Source organism: Schistocerca cancellata, chromosome 10 (genome assembly GCF_023864275.1).
Source record: "Schistocerca cancellata isolate TAMUIC-IGC-003103 chromosome 10, iqSchCanc2.1, whole genome shotgun sequence".
NCBI lineage: Eukaryota > Metazoa > Arthropoda > Insecta > Orthoptera > Acrididae > Schistocerca > Schistocerca cancellata.
Genome location: NC_064635.1, coordinates 180,827,644 through 180,840,607, shown reverse-complemented (window position 1 = coordinate 180,840,607; position 12,964 = coordinate 180,827,644).

The following is a 12,964-nucleotide window of genomic DNA, read 5'->3' as shown; positions in this document are numbered from 1 at the left end:
TAAAGTGGCAGATTCTTGGGGCCTTCAGCCGATTTTGAATTAAAGTTTTTCTGCTGTTAAGGTGTTAGATGATTTGGGCCTTCAGCCTAATTTAAGAACTGTTTTCCGCAAAGCCTTTGGCATTTTTTAAAAATTAATGTTATTGAGTCTTAAGTGTTGGGCCTTCAGCCGATTTTGAATTTAAGTTGTTTGCTCTTAAAGTGGCAGATTCTTTGGGCCTTGAGCCTAATTAAGAAACTGTTTTAAGATAAGGCTTTGCCTTTTAAATTTCTTATTTGGGTTGAGCTTTAAGTTATTGGCTTTCAGCTGTTTTTTTTTTTAAATTAAAGTGGTCTTGCCCTTAAGGCATGAGATTGTACGGCGCATTCAGCCACTAATTAAGTTCCAAAACTAAAGCTGCGTTTGTTTTTCAGTTTTTCTTGCCTTTGGAATGTTTGATCAAATAAAAGGTTGTATGTTCGAGTGTAACAGACAGTCGCTTATTTTGGCCCCTTTCCACAACTTAAGCTACCTGTCCTGTCCTGCGGGTTTAGCAGGGCGTCTCCCACCGTGCAGTGCTGACCGTACACAATCACTCATGTTCACGGGGTTGCTTCCTGCAGATCTCCCAGCAAGACAAGCGTTCGCTCTGGCATTTCTCGCTTGCTTGGACGTGGACAAAGAACGGCCTTGAAACATTCTGTGGGTCCACGAAGCCCACTTCCATCTCCAAGGATATGTCAATACGCAGAATTGCGAGTATGGGCAACGGAAAATCTGCAGGCACTTCCGCTTGTGCCACTCCACTCTGCAAAGATGACTGTGTGCAGCGGGTTGACGGCATCGTGTATCGTAGGGCCGTATTTTTTTTAATGAGTGAATGCTGCGGGTCCTGTAACCTGTTACATCACTGGTATACCCCATGAGAGTCTTTTGCGCACCAACGTCAACAGCGTGGATGTGTGGGTGGGATCATTGTTATTCAAGATGGCGCTCTGGCGCTCATTGGCAACCAGTGAAGCGGCTACTGCAGAGACATGTGGCAGATGCTAGAATTATAGTAATATCACAAATTTAGTCCGCCTCGATGCAAACACCGTGTTATTTGTTTATTTCTTTATTATCCCAAACTAGTTTCGGCGACAAATATCACCATCATCAGTGTTTTTTTTTTTTTTTAAATCTAAAACATTCAGAAATTGGTATGGTTGTACAAACACAGTAAAACATAATTACATTTTTACAGATCGTCTTTTGAAATACAGTTTTATATTGATACTTTTATACTACCTTATTTATTGTATGCTACAGCATGTTTTAAGCTATTATTGGCGCTGTTTGTGACATACACTCCTGGAAATGGAAAAAAGAACACATTGACACCGGTGTGTCAGACCCACCATACTTGCTCCGGACACTGCGAGAGGACTGTACAAGCAATGATCACACGCACGGCACAGCGGACACACCAGGAACCGCGGTGTTGGCCGTCGAATGTCGCTAGCTGCGCAGCATTTGTGCACCGCCGCCGTCAGTGTCAGCCAGTTTGCCGTGGCATACGGAGCTCCATCGCAGTCTTTAACACTGGTAGCATGCCGCGACAGCGTGGACGTGAACCGTATGTGCAGGTGACGGACTTTGAGCGAGGGCGTATAATGGGCATGCGGGAGGCCGGGTGGACGTACCGCCGAATTGCTCAACACGTGGGGCGTGAGGTCTCCACAGTACATCGATGTTGTCGCCAGTGGTCGGCGGAAGGTGCACGTGCCCGTCGACCTGGGACCGGACCGCAGCGACGCACGGATGCACGCCAAGACCGTAGGATCCTACGCAGTGCCGTAGGGGACCGCACCGCCACTTCCCAGCAAATTAGGGACACTGTTGCTCCTGGGGTATCGGCGAGGACCATTCGCAACCGTCTCCATGAAGCTGGGCTACGGTCCCGCACACCGTTAGGCCGTCTTCCGCTCACGCCCCAACATCGTGCAGCCCGCTTCCAGTGGTGTCGCGACAGGCGTGAATGGAGGGACAAATGGAGACGTGTCGTCTTCAGCGATGAGAGTCGCTTCTGCCTTGGTGCCAATGATGGTCGTATGCGTGTTTGGCGCCGTGCAGGTGAGCGCCACAATCAGGACTGCATACGACCGATGCACACAGGGCCAACACCCGGCATCATGGTGTGGGGAGCGATCTCCTACACTGGCCGTACACCACTGGTGATCGTCGAGGGGACACTGAATAGTGCACGGTACATCCAAACCGTCATCGAACCCATCGTTCTACCATTCCTAGACCGGCAAGGGAACTTGCTGTTCCAACAGGACAATGCACGTCCGCATGTATCCCGTGTCACCCAACGTGCTCTAGAAGGTGTAAGTCAACTACCCTGGCCAGCAAGAACTCCGGATCTGTCCCCCATTGAGCATGTTTGGGACTGGATGAAGCGTCGTCTCACGCGGTCTGCACGTCCAGCACGAACGCTGGTCCAACTGAGGCGCCAGGTGGAAATGGCATGGCAAGCCGTTCCACAGGACTACATCCAGCATCTCTACGATCGTCTCCATGGGAGAATAGCAGCCTGCTTTGCTGCGAAAGGTGGATATACACTGTACTAGTGCCGACATTGTGCATGCTCTGTTGCCTGTGTCTATGTGCCTGTGGTTCTGTCAGTGTGATCATGTGATGTATCTGACCCCAGGAATGTGTCAATAAAGTTTCCCCTTCCTTGGACAATGAATTCACGGTGTTCTTATTTCAATTTCCAGGAGTGTATTTTCTGTGCTCTTTTTCTGTTGCTGTCTTTTTACACTTAGCGAACATCATGTCATCTGCAACCATGTGAGCGGCTGTTAGTAAACAAATACTCAAAGGTGAAATTCGTATGTCAGCAGTATATACTTGCGGTTGTGGTAGTGTTTGTGGAAACCAGTTATTTTGGTGTGTATTTAGCTGTTGCTTAGCAAAATAACTGGTTTCCACAAACACTACCACAACCCCTAGTATAAACTGCTGTCATACGAATTTCACCATTGAGTATTTGTTTACTAACAGCCGCTCACATGGTCGCAGATGACATGACGTTCGCTAAGTATAAAAAGACAGGTGGAAGAATCTGTATTTTGATGTGTATTTAGTTGTTGCTTAGCACAATAACTGCAGAAATTACTGATAAAAGGGGGATAATTAAACAGTCGCCAGCCCGCCAGGGCAATGAATCTCCAGGATCTTAAGAAAGGCAATGGCAAAGAAAGATAATCACTGGCGTGGCAACAGAAGGTTGTCACGCTTTTCCACAGCATAACAGGTCACAAGAAAATAAATAAATCAGGGAGCACTGTGTTTGCAGTTATTTATTCTGAAATACTAAATTTTGAAAGTAAAGTTAAATGGAGTTACTGGTTAAATAAATGACTGGCTTACCTTAAACTCTGTCAGGTTACTTTCAGTAACCTCAGTGTAATGTAATCCAAAATTTAGAAAAAGGCAAGAAATTTACTTTTGACTGGATCAAGTTTATTTTAAGCAAATGAGCAGCTGATTTCACTTTTAATACAACAACAATAATATACATACCAAGTCAAGAGAAATCACTCGCTAAGCTAAATACAGAATTAATTTGTGCTGTATCTTTAGTGATTAGTTTAGGTAGTGAAGTTTTACATTACATTAAGTGAAAGAAGTTATTACTCAAATCTGCAAATTATTTAAACCTCTCTTATGCGATACAAGAATGAACAGTTAGTTACTGATGCAGAAAATTTAGACTGAAACTGGTCCTTAGCAAACACACAAAACTGGCAGTAAATAGGATCAATTTTAGTATTAGTTGAAAACAGTCTTGGTTGAAATTTTGTTTTTTTTATTTATCAACTATGTGTTTCACCTTATTTAGGTATCTTCAGGCTGATCTACATAGAAAAAAGAGAACAAATACATCTATATAGGGATCGTGATCACATTGTGTAGACTTGGATAACGTAAAAGCATGTGTAAACAGATCAAATACTGAAAGAGTAAGTACCTTAATTCCATCGCCTTCTTTTTTTTCCCCCTTTATTGTATTTCAATTCCCCATCGGGGCGGGCTGGCAGCAGCATATGCGCTGCTCTTCAGCTGAAAGACATAGAACAAACAATAGAAGACAGCTAAAAATATACAAAGGAGAGAATATGGTGAACATAGATATAAAAAAGGGGAACATCATGGAAGACAAAAAAGGGCGACTGTAAAATGGAGATAAAACCGTAAAAAAGTGGCACACACAAAAAAAAACAAAAAACCACACACTGGGACAGTTAAAAGAACACAAGGCATAGTATGACCGGAGCATAAAAGTATCGACGGATGGCGTAGCACATAACGAACACTGACAGGGAACCTCAAGGCAGAACACAATTAAAATCACACCTCTTGACACACAGGAGAAACAGCACTAAACACAACACTGACGTGGCACACTGACAATCATCAAAATGGAGGATCTGCCAGGTGCAAGGAGATGAGGGAGACCAGAAGAAGGGAGGGAGGGGAAGAGAGGAGGGAGATGGGCGCGCTTAAGAGGGCCAGGTAGGGGGGATGTGGGAAGGAAAGAGGCAAGGATGGGGTGCAGGGTCTCAGGGGGGGGGGAAAGGAAAATCCGCTCTGGGAGAAGGAGGGGAGAGGAAAAAGGGGGCCCCTGGGGAGAGGGGGGGAAAGAAGGCTAGGTTATAGTTGGAAGGAGGGGTAGATGTCACAGCGAAGTTCATCATCCAGGAGGGTGAGGTGCTGGAAATTGCCCTGATGAAAGAGATGGAGGGTGTAGAGGTGGAGAGAGGGAGGGATACAGTGATAGAGGCACGGCAACGGGCAGGGGTGGAGAGGAAGGAGGAAACCAGAGGGCGGGGGGATCAAGCCTGCGGACAATGTAAAGGATGGGGAGATGTTGGAGGTACAGGAGGAGGTGGGGGAAGGGGATCAGGTCATACAGGAGCCATGTGGGGGAGGAAGGTGGATACGGAAGGCAAGGCGGAGCGCATGGCGTTCAAGGATTTGGTGGGCCATGTAAAAGTGGGTGGGTGTGGAGATCCAGGCAACACTGGCATAACAAAGGATATGACGGATGAGGGATTTGTAGGTGTGGAGGATGGTAGACGGATGTAATCCCCATGTCCGGCCAGATAGGAGTTTCAGAAGGCAGAGAGGTGGGAATGGGCTTTCTGCTGGATGGTTTGGAGATGAGGGGTCCAGGTGAGGTGTCGGTCGAGGGTGAGGCCAAGGTATCTCAGGGTGGGGGTCAATTGGATGGGACAATCATAAAGGGTGAGGTAGAAATCATGGAGACGAAAGGAGCGGGTGGTGTGGCCTATGATGATTGCCTAGGTTTTGGAGGGGTTGAGACGGAGGAACCACTGGTTACACCAAGTGGTGAACTGGTTAAGGTGGCTTTGGAGGGTACGTTGGGACCGTTGAAGGGTAGGATAGAGAGCCAGGAAGGCGGTGTCATCAGTATACTGGAGAAGGTGGACTGATGGGGGTGGTTTGGGCATATCAGCCGTATACAAGAGATAAAGGAGAGGGGAGAGGACAGAGCCCTGGGGGACGCCAGCAGTGGGATAAAAGATACGGGAGTTGGTATTGTGGAGGGTGACATAGGAAGGATGGTGCGAAAGGAAGGAGGCGGCCAGATGGACAAAATTGATAGGCAGGGCGTATGTTTGGAGTTTAAAGAGACCAGGATGCCATAGGGCACGGTCATAGGCATTTTGGATGTCTAGGGAAACAAAAATGGCGGAGTGACGGGAGTTGAGCTGGAGGGACAGAAGGTGAACGTAAAGGAGTTGGTTTTCAGTGGAGAAGGAGGGTCGGAAGCCACACTGGGTAAGGTGGAGGAGGTGGTGTTGAGTAAGATGCTGATGGATACGATGGATTCGAAGACCTTACTGAAGGTGGAGGTGAGGCAGATGGGATGATAGGAAGAGGTGGCAGAAGGAGGCTTGTTGGGTCTGAGGAATAAGAGGACGGAGGAGGTCTTCCACAGGTCAGGGTAGGAGCCAGTAGAGAGGATGACGTCGTCGTCGCACAACAGTTTATAAAAATATAGAAAACACTGAACTTACTACTACATCTGGGGACAAGAAGAATTGCATTCCAGTAAAGAGTGTTGCAACCCACACCCTCGTCGATGGACCTTGTGTATTTCTTGGATGTTCACTTAATTTTAGCTTGGACATAAATGACACATTCTCACATGGAAATGGATGGTTCACCATTGCCATAGTGAGAGGTGGTAGTGGAGTTTCTAGTGTACTTGGCCTTGAAAGTTTTAATGATAGAGATGTAATTGCCTATCGTACCTACCATATGTTTGAACTTGCTAATAAAGACTTTGGTAAATCTGCTTATGATTCTACCTCTCCACTTGTATTGTATACACGTAACAAAAAGAATAGGGGCTTTCTTGAAGGTGACAGTAGGTGACACAGTCGTGACCAGGGGCCGTTTTGCGTTTGGACCGGAGGATAAGTTTAATGTCTTGTGCTGTGATGGGAGTTTTTATGTCGAAGGGGGGCAACTGCCCCAAGTACTGGAGACTAGGAGCAAGCAGAGCGACCGAGGTATCGGTACGTTGCATGACTTTGGGGAGAAGAGAATAATCAAAGTGGGGATCATCTGTGATGGAGAAGACCTCGGAAAGGTGGGAAGCGAAGTGGTTAGCCTTCCTGAGGTTGTCAGGAAGGGGGCGATCGTTATGGAGAAGGGGGTAGTGGGGAGCGGAAAGGAAACCAGTAAGGCGATGGAAGGTGGACCAGTACTTGGAGGAGTTGATAGGGACGGTGGCTTGAGTCGTGTGCAGGTTGGGCGCCAGTCTTGGCGTTTCGTTGCTGTAATAAGGTTCCGTACGTGTCGCTGTATTTGCCAGTGGCGTTGGAGTGTATCCCTGTCACGAGTGCGCAGGAAGGAGCGATAGAGGCGGCGGGATTCACGGAGGAGGAGGACAGCCCACGGAGGGAGAGTGGGACGGTGAGGGTGGATCGCATTCGTTTTTTTTTTTTCTTCATTGTGAGTTTCAGCACCTTGTATAAAGGTGGGCTGTCAGCAGCATAATACGTTGCTCTTCAGCCAAGAGTAATACAATATAAAAAGAAAATGGAGGTACAGAGAATACAAGACAAATGGCGGGTAAAAACCTGTAGACACTGACAAACAATATACACGAAGCCATTCACGTCGCACAAGAAAAAACACTAAGACCTGTGGACACGGCGCAGAAAACACGGACGACTGCGACAGCACAGGTGAACAGTGGTGGCGTGATGGCGAAAGAACACTAAACACAAAACGAAGGCACACACACTAGACACTCATGACGACGATCTCTGGCGCGCAAATGTCCACTGAGCGTGTACGAGTCCGGGGACCTGCCAAAAGAGGAGGAGGGGGGTGGGAGAGGGAAAGGCGAGAGCAGAGATGCCACGGGCAGGGGAGATAGGGGGAAGGGAGGAAGGAAGGAAGGGGGAGGGGAGGAGGGGTGGAGGAAGGGGGGATGGGGGGAAAAAGGAGAGAGATTGGAGGGAGGGTGCCCAGAGGAAAGGACACAGGAAGTGGGAGGGGAGGATCAAAGTTGATAGGAGGGGTAGATGGAGGGGACGAGGACATCATCAGGGAGGGGGAGCTGGCAGAAGCCAACTTGGGAGAGGGTAAGGAGGGTGGAGAGATGGAGACCGGGTGGGATGTGGGAATACAGGTGCGGCAGTGGGTGGGGGTGGGAGAGGAAGGGTGAGACAAGCGGGTGAGAAGGATCGAGTTTACGGGAGGTGTGCAGGATCTGTATCCTTTCAAGGAAAAGGAGGAGGTGGGGGAATGGAATGAGGTCATACAGGATCCGCGTGGGGGAGGGGAGACGGATGCGATAGGCGAGGCGGAGAGCATGGCGTTCAAGGATCTGAAGGGTTTTATAAAAGGTAGAGGGAGGCGGAGATCCAGGCCGGATGGGCAGATGAGGGATTTATAGGTGTGGAGTATGGTGTAGGGGTCCAGACCCCACGTACGGCCGGAAAGAAGCTTGAGGAGACGGAGTCGGGAGCATACCTTGGCTTGGATTGGCCAGAGATGGGGGGTCCAGGAGAGGTGACGGTCGAGGGTGACGCCAAGGTACTTAAGGGTAGGGGTGAGGGCGATAGGACGGCCATAGATGGTTAGAGAGAAATCGAGGAGGTGGAAGGAAGGGGTGGTTTTGCCTACAATGATCGCCTGGGTTTTGGAGTGATTGACCTTGTGCAACCACTGGTTGCACCAAGTGGTGAACCGGTCAAGATGGGATTGGAGAAGGTGTTGGGAGCGCTGCAGGGTGGGGGCAAGGGCAAGGAAGGTGGTGTCATCAGCAAACTGGAGAAGGTGGCTGGGGGGGTGACGGCAGCGGCATGTGCGCCGTATACAAAAGGTACAGAAGGGGGGAGAGGCCGGAGCCTTGGGGCACACCGGTGGAGGGAAAAAAGGTGTAGGAATCTGTGTTATGGATGGTGACGTAGGAAGGACGGTGGGAGAGAAAGGAGCCGATCAGACGGACATAGTTAATGGGAAGGGCGAAGGTTTGGAGCTTGAAGAGATTGGAATGCCATACGAGGTCATTGGCACGTTCAAGGTCCAGGGAGAGGAAGATTGCGGAGCGATGCAAATTAAGCTGTTCGGAAAGGAGATGAGTGAGGTGAAGGAGAAGTTCATTGGAAGAGAAGGACGGCCGAAAGCTACACTGGGTAATGGGAAGGAGGCAGTGCTGGTGGAGATGCTGGTGGATGCGTCGGGTGAGGATGGATTCCAGGATCTTGCTGAAAACCGAGGCAAGGCTGATGGCACTGTAGGAGGAGATGGCGGACGGCGGTTTACCTGGTTTAAGGAACATCAGGATATGGGAGGTTTTCCACAGGTCGGGGTAGTAGCTGGTGGACAGGAGTACATTGTAGAGCCTGGCCAGGGTGGAGAGAAAAGAGACAGGAGCTTCACGAAGGTGGCGGTAGGTGACACGATTGTGACCAGGAGCGGTGTTGCGTTTTGTGCGGAGTGTAGCAATGAGATCCTATGTAGTGATAGGGGCATTGACTTCCGTGTGTGCAATGGTGTCCAAGTACTGGAAACCAGGTGTGAGGGGAGGGACAGAGGTGTCAGTTCGATCGCAGACATCCGGGAAGAGGGAGTGTTCGAACTGGGGATCATCAGGGATGGAAAAGATATCGGAGAGGTAGGAGGCAAAGTGATTGGCCTTACTAAGAGTGTCAGGGAAGGGGTGATCATCATGGAGAAGAGGATAATAGGGGGAGGGTTTAGTTCCGGTAAGGTGACAGAAGGCTGACCAGAACTTGGACGAGTTTATAGGTAGGGTATCATTTTAACAGGTGCATGTCTATCACCAGTCCTCACGTTTCTTAGCCGCGAGCAAATTGCGAATGTGTCGCTGGAGTTGCCGGTGCTGTCGTAGTGTGTCCGGGAGAAAGGCACGGTAGAGACGGCAGGATTCACGGAGGAGGAGGACGGCCTGTGGGGGTAAGGTAGGACAGTGGGGGTGGATGGCGATAGTAGGGACGTGGGCCTCCATGTACTCAGACAAGGTCTGCTGGAGAAAGGAGGCGGCATGGGTAACATCATCAAAGTGGTGGTAGGTGAAAGGGTGGCTATCGACCTGGGTGGAGAGAGTATCCCAGTAGGCATTCCAGTTGGCATGGGAATAGTCATGGACGTACTTTGTGGGAGGGTCATTACAAGGGTCGGGGCGGGGGCGACGACCATCTGAAATGGTGAGGAGGACAGGGAGATGGTCGCTACCAATAGGCTCCAGGACATCCACCGTTATGCGGCCAAGGAGGTTAGGGGAGGAAAGGATAACATCGGGAGTGTAGTTGTATTCGGGACAGGTGTGCTGGGGAATGGGGATGAGGTTGCGTTGAAGGGAGGAGAGGAACCGATGCCACCGCCGTAACTGGGCGGCAGAACGACTATGGATGTTGAGGTCGGCGGCGATCATGTAGGAGGAGAAGGTACAGTCAATGTGGGAGAGGAAGTCGAAGGCAATAGGGGCGTTAGGGCGGAATAGATGGTGGAGCAGGTGACGGTAAGGCTGGAGAAGAAGAGACTAAGGATCAGGTGTTTGGTGGGGTCAGGAAGGAGAGGTTGGAGCTAAACTGGGATCTGGCGGTGGTGACCAATGGCAACTCCACCACGCGCAATCGGGAGGGGATTATCAGAGCAGTGAAGGAGGTAGGGCAAAGTGTGGATGGTGTGGTGGGGTTGGAGGAAAGTTTCATTGAGGAGAAAGGCATCCATGCGGTGGGTGGCAAGCATGTGCAGGAAGAGGTTCTTGTTGGCGGGAAGAGAGCGGATGTTGTTGAAAAGGATACGGTGCTGTCGCGGCATGACAGGGATTTAGACGAGGGTGTCAAGACGGGAGAAGGTGAAATGGTTCTGGTTGAGGGAGTAGGTGGCACAGATTTTTAGGTGGAAAACGGAACGGGTGGCGAGGGATATCTGTTGGAGGGTGTGAGGGCGCTGGAAAGGGTGAACATTTTGGAGGACAATGGTGAGGAATCTGATGATGTCCTCAGCGGTAGGGGGTGGGCCGGGAGGGGTGGGGGTGTCCAGAGGGCGGACAGGAACAGTGAGTTCAGGAGTGGTAGGAGGGGGTCAGGCCTTACATTTCTGGGCGTAGGTGGGATGGGGGAGGTTACAGGTATTACAGGAGGGGGGGACTGGAGATTGGGGCACTGCCATAATAAGCAGGCTTGCTTACAGTGCGGGTGGTTGGGGTCCTCGTGGCACTCAGATGTCAGGTGTGCATTATACCGCAAGCACCTCTGGCAGTGGAGGGATTGAGGAGGGGAACGGGAAGGGTCAACTTGGTAGCGATGGTGAAAGAGACGGGCACCCTCCTTCAAGAGGCGGTCTATGGAAGGGGCGTGTTCAGTAAAAACCTGCATAAGGTGGGTGGGGCCATCGGAGTTTTGTATACGGTGAACTGCACGCACCTCCAGATGGGGATGCGCCTCAAGCTCTGCCAACACTTCCTCCTCCGTGATTGTCGGACTAAGCTGAGTGATCACTGCGGTGAGGGTCTGCGGGCGACGTTGGGGTTGGGGTTGGCGGGAGGGAGGTGGGGAGGGAGCAGGTGTGATGGAGGCATTAGGGCCAAAGCGGGTGACAGGGATGTGGGAAAGGAGATCATTGTGAAGGGTAGGGCTAAAGGAGGGGATAAGGACCGAGTCATGGCGAGGCGTGAGGAGGGCGATGGGGGCAACGTAAAAATGTTGGCAAATGAAGAGGGTGAGGTTCCAGGCCTCAAGAAGGGAGGGATCAGGACAGGAGAGGAGGTAGCGGTAGGAGGAGGGGGAGGAGGAGGAGGAGGAGGAGGAGGAGGGGGGAGGGACAGGCGGAGAGACATCCATGGCACTGGGGCATTTGATTGTGGCGGAGGAGGTGTGGGGGACGGGAGCAACTGGAAGGTGGCGTGGAGTGGCAGGTCCCGGTGCTAGAGTTGGCGCCGGAGATGGTGAGGGCGAAGGCGATGGCGATGGCAATGATGAGGGGGACGACGTAGAGGGCGAAGGTGAGAGTGAAGCATGGGCTGTGGCCCTCCGGGCCACCACCCGAGCAGGGACTGCAGAAATGGAAGAAGCAGAGGGAGGGAGTGGAGGGAAGGGATGAGAGGAGGCACGGGAGGGAGGAGCTAGGGATGGGGCAACAAAAAGGAGGGAGATGGGAGTGGGGAGACGGACTGAGGGGGGGTGATTGGGCACACCACATGATAGTGGTGGTGGTGGGAGATGTGTATATGATGGCAGTGGTGGTGGCTGTAGTAGTGGTGGTGGGGGTTGACATTTTGATAAGGGGAAAGACACAGGACAGTACAAAGAAGCAAACGAGGGACGGGCAAGGCGAAGAGGAACACAGAGTAAAAGGGACGGAGAACGATGAAGGAGAGTAGGGCTGAAGCCCCACTCTGCTGCTGCTGCTGGCGTGGGGGGGGGGGGGGGGGGACCCGGCTGGCTGGCCGGTGGGGACGCTGCTGCCGCTGCTGCTGCTGGCTGCTGGCTGCTGGCTGCTGGCTGCTGGCTGCGGGCTGAACCGCTGCAGTGTGTCTGGCACCTGCAATAGACCTATCGCTTCGATTAGAGCTGGAAAGGCACAATCGAAGGGCGGTATCCATTCGGATTACCGCTGGAGATGATCGCCTTCTTTTTTTTTTTTCTTCTTTATTGTGATTTCATTCCCCTGCCTCACATGGGCAGGGGAGGGCCGTCAGCGGCACAATCCGCCGCTCTTCAGCCGAGTGACACGACAACTAAAACAAGAATAAAATAATACATACATAAGGAGATAAAAGGGGGAACATAAAACAGAGTAAGGGGAGAAAATAGAGGGAAAAAGATATGGACATGTAGACGTTCATGGGGCACAGTTAAAAAAGTCACCAGAAAGTTAAAAAACACAGTTGGCGATTCTTAAAACACAGAGAAGACACTGGATGCTCATGCACAGGTTAAAAGTTGGCCACAGTATTAAAAACACTCCGAAACAACACACTTAAAACCCACGTGGAGCACACACGACGAAGAGTAAAACTACCAGGTGGGACCTGCCTCGGGAAAGGTCAGAGAGGATGGAAGAGGAGGGGAGAGCATGGGGCAGCTGGGGAAGCGGCGGGATGAAGAGAGGAGGGGCAACCGTGGGTTCACGAAGAGGGAGGAGACACATGGGGCGGGAGAGGAAAAGGGAAGACAGGGCAGGAGGGAGCGCAGAGACACTGAAAGAAGGCACAAGTGATGGAGGGGGAGTAGGAGGGGAAATCCGCTCAGAAGGAGGGAGGGGGAGGAGAGGGAGCCCAGAGGAGGAGGCAGGAAGAGGGGGTTAGAGTTGGTAGGAAGTGTAGATGTCAGGCCGAAGCTCATCATCCGGGAGGGGTAGACGGTGGAAGTTGGGTTGGGAAAGGAGATGGAGGGTGTGGAGATGGAGAGAGGGAGGG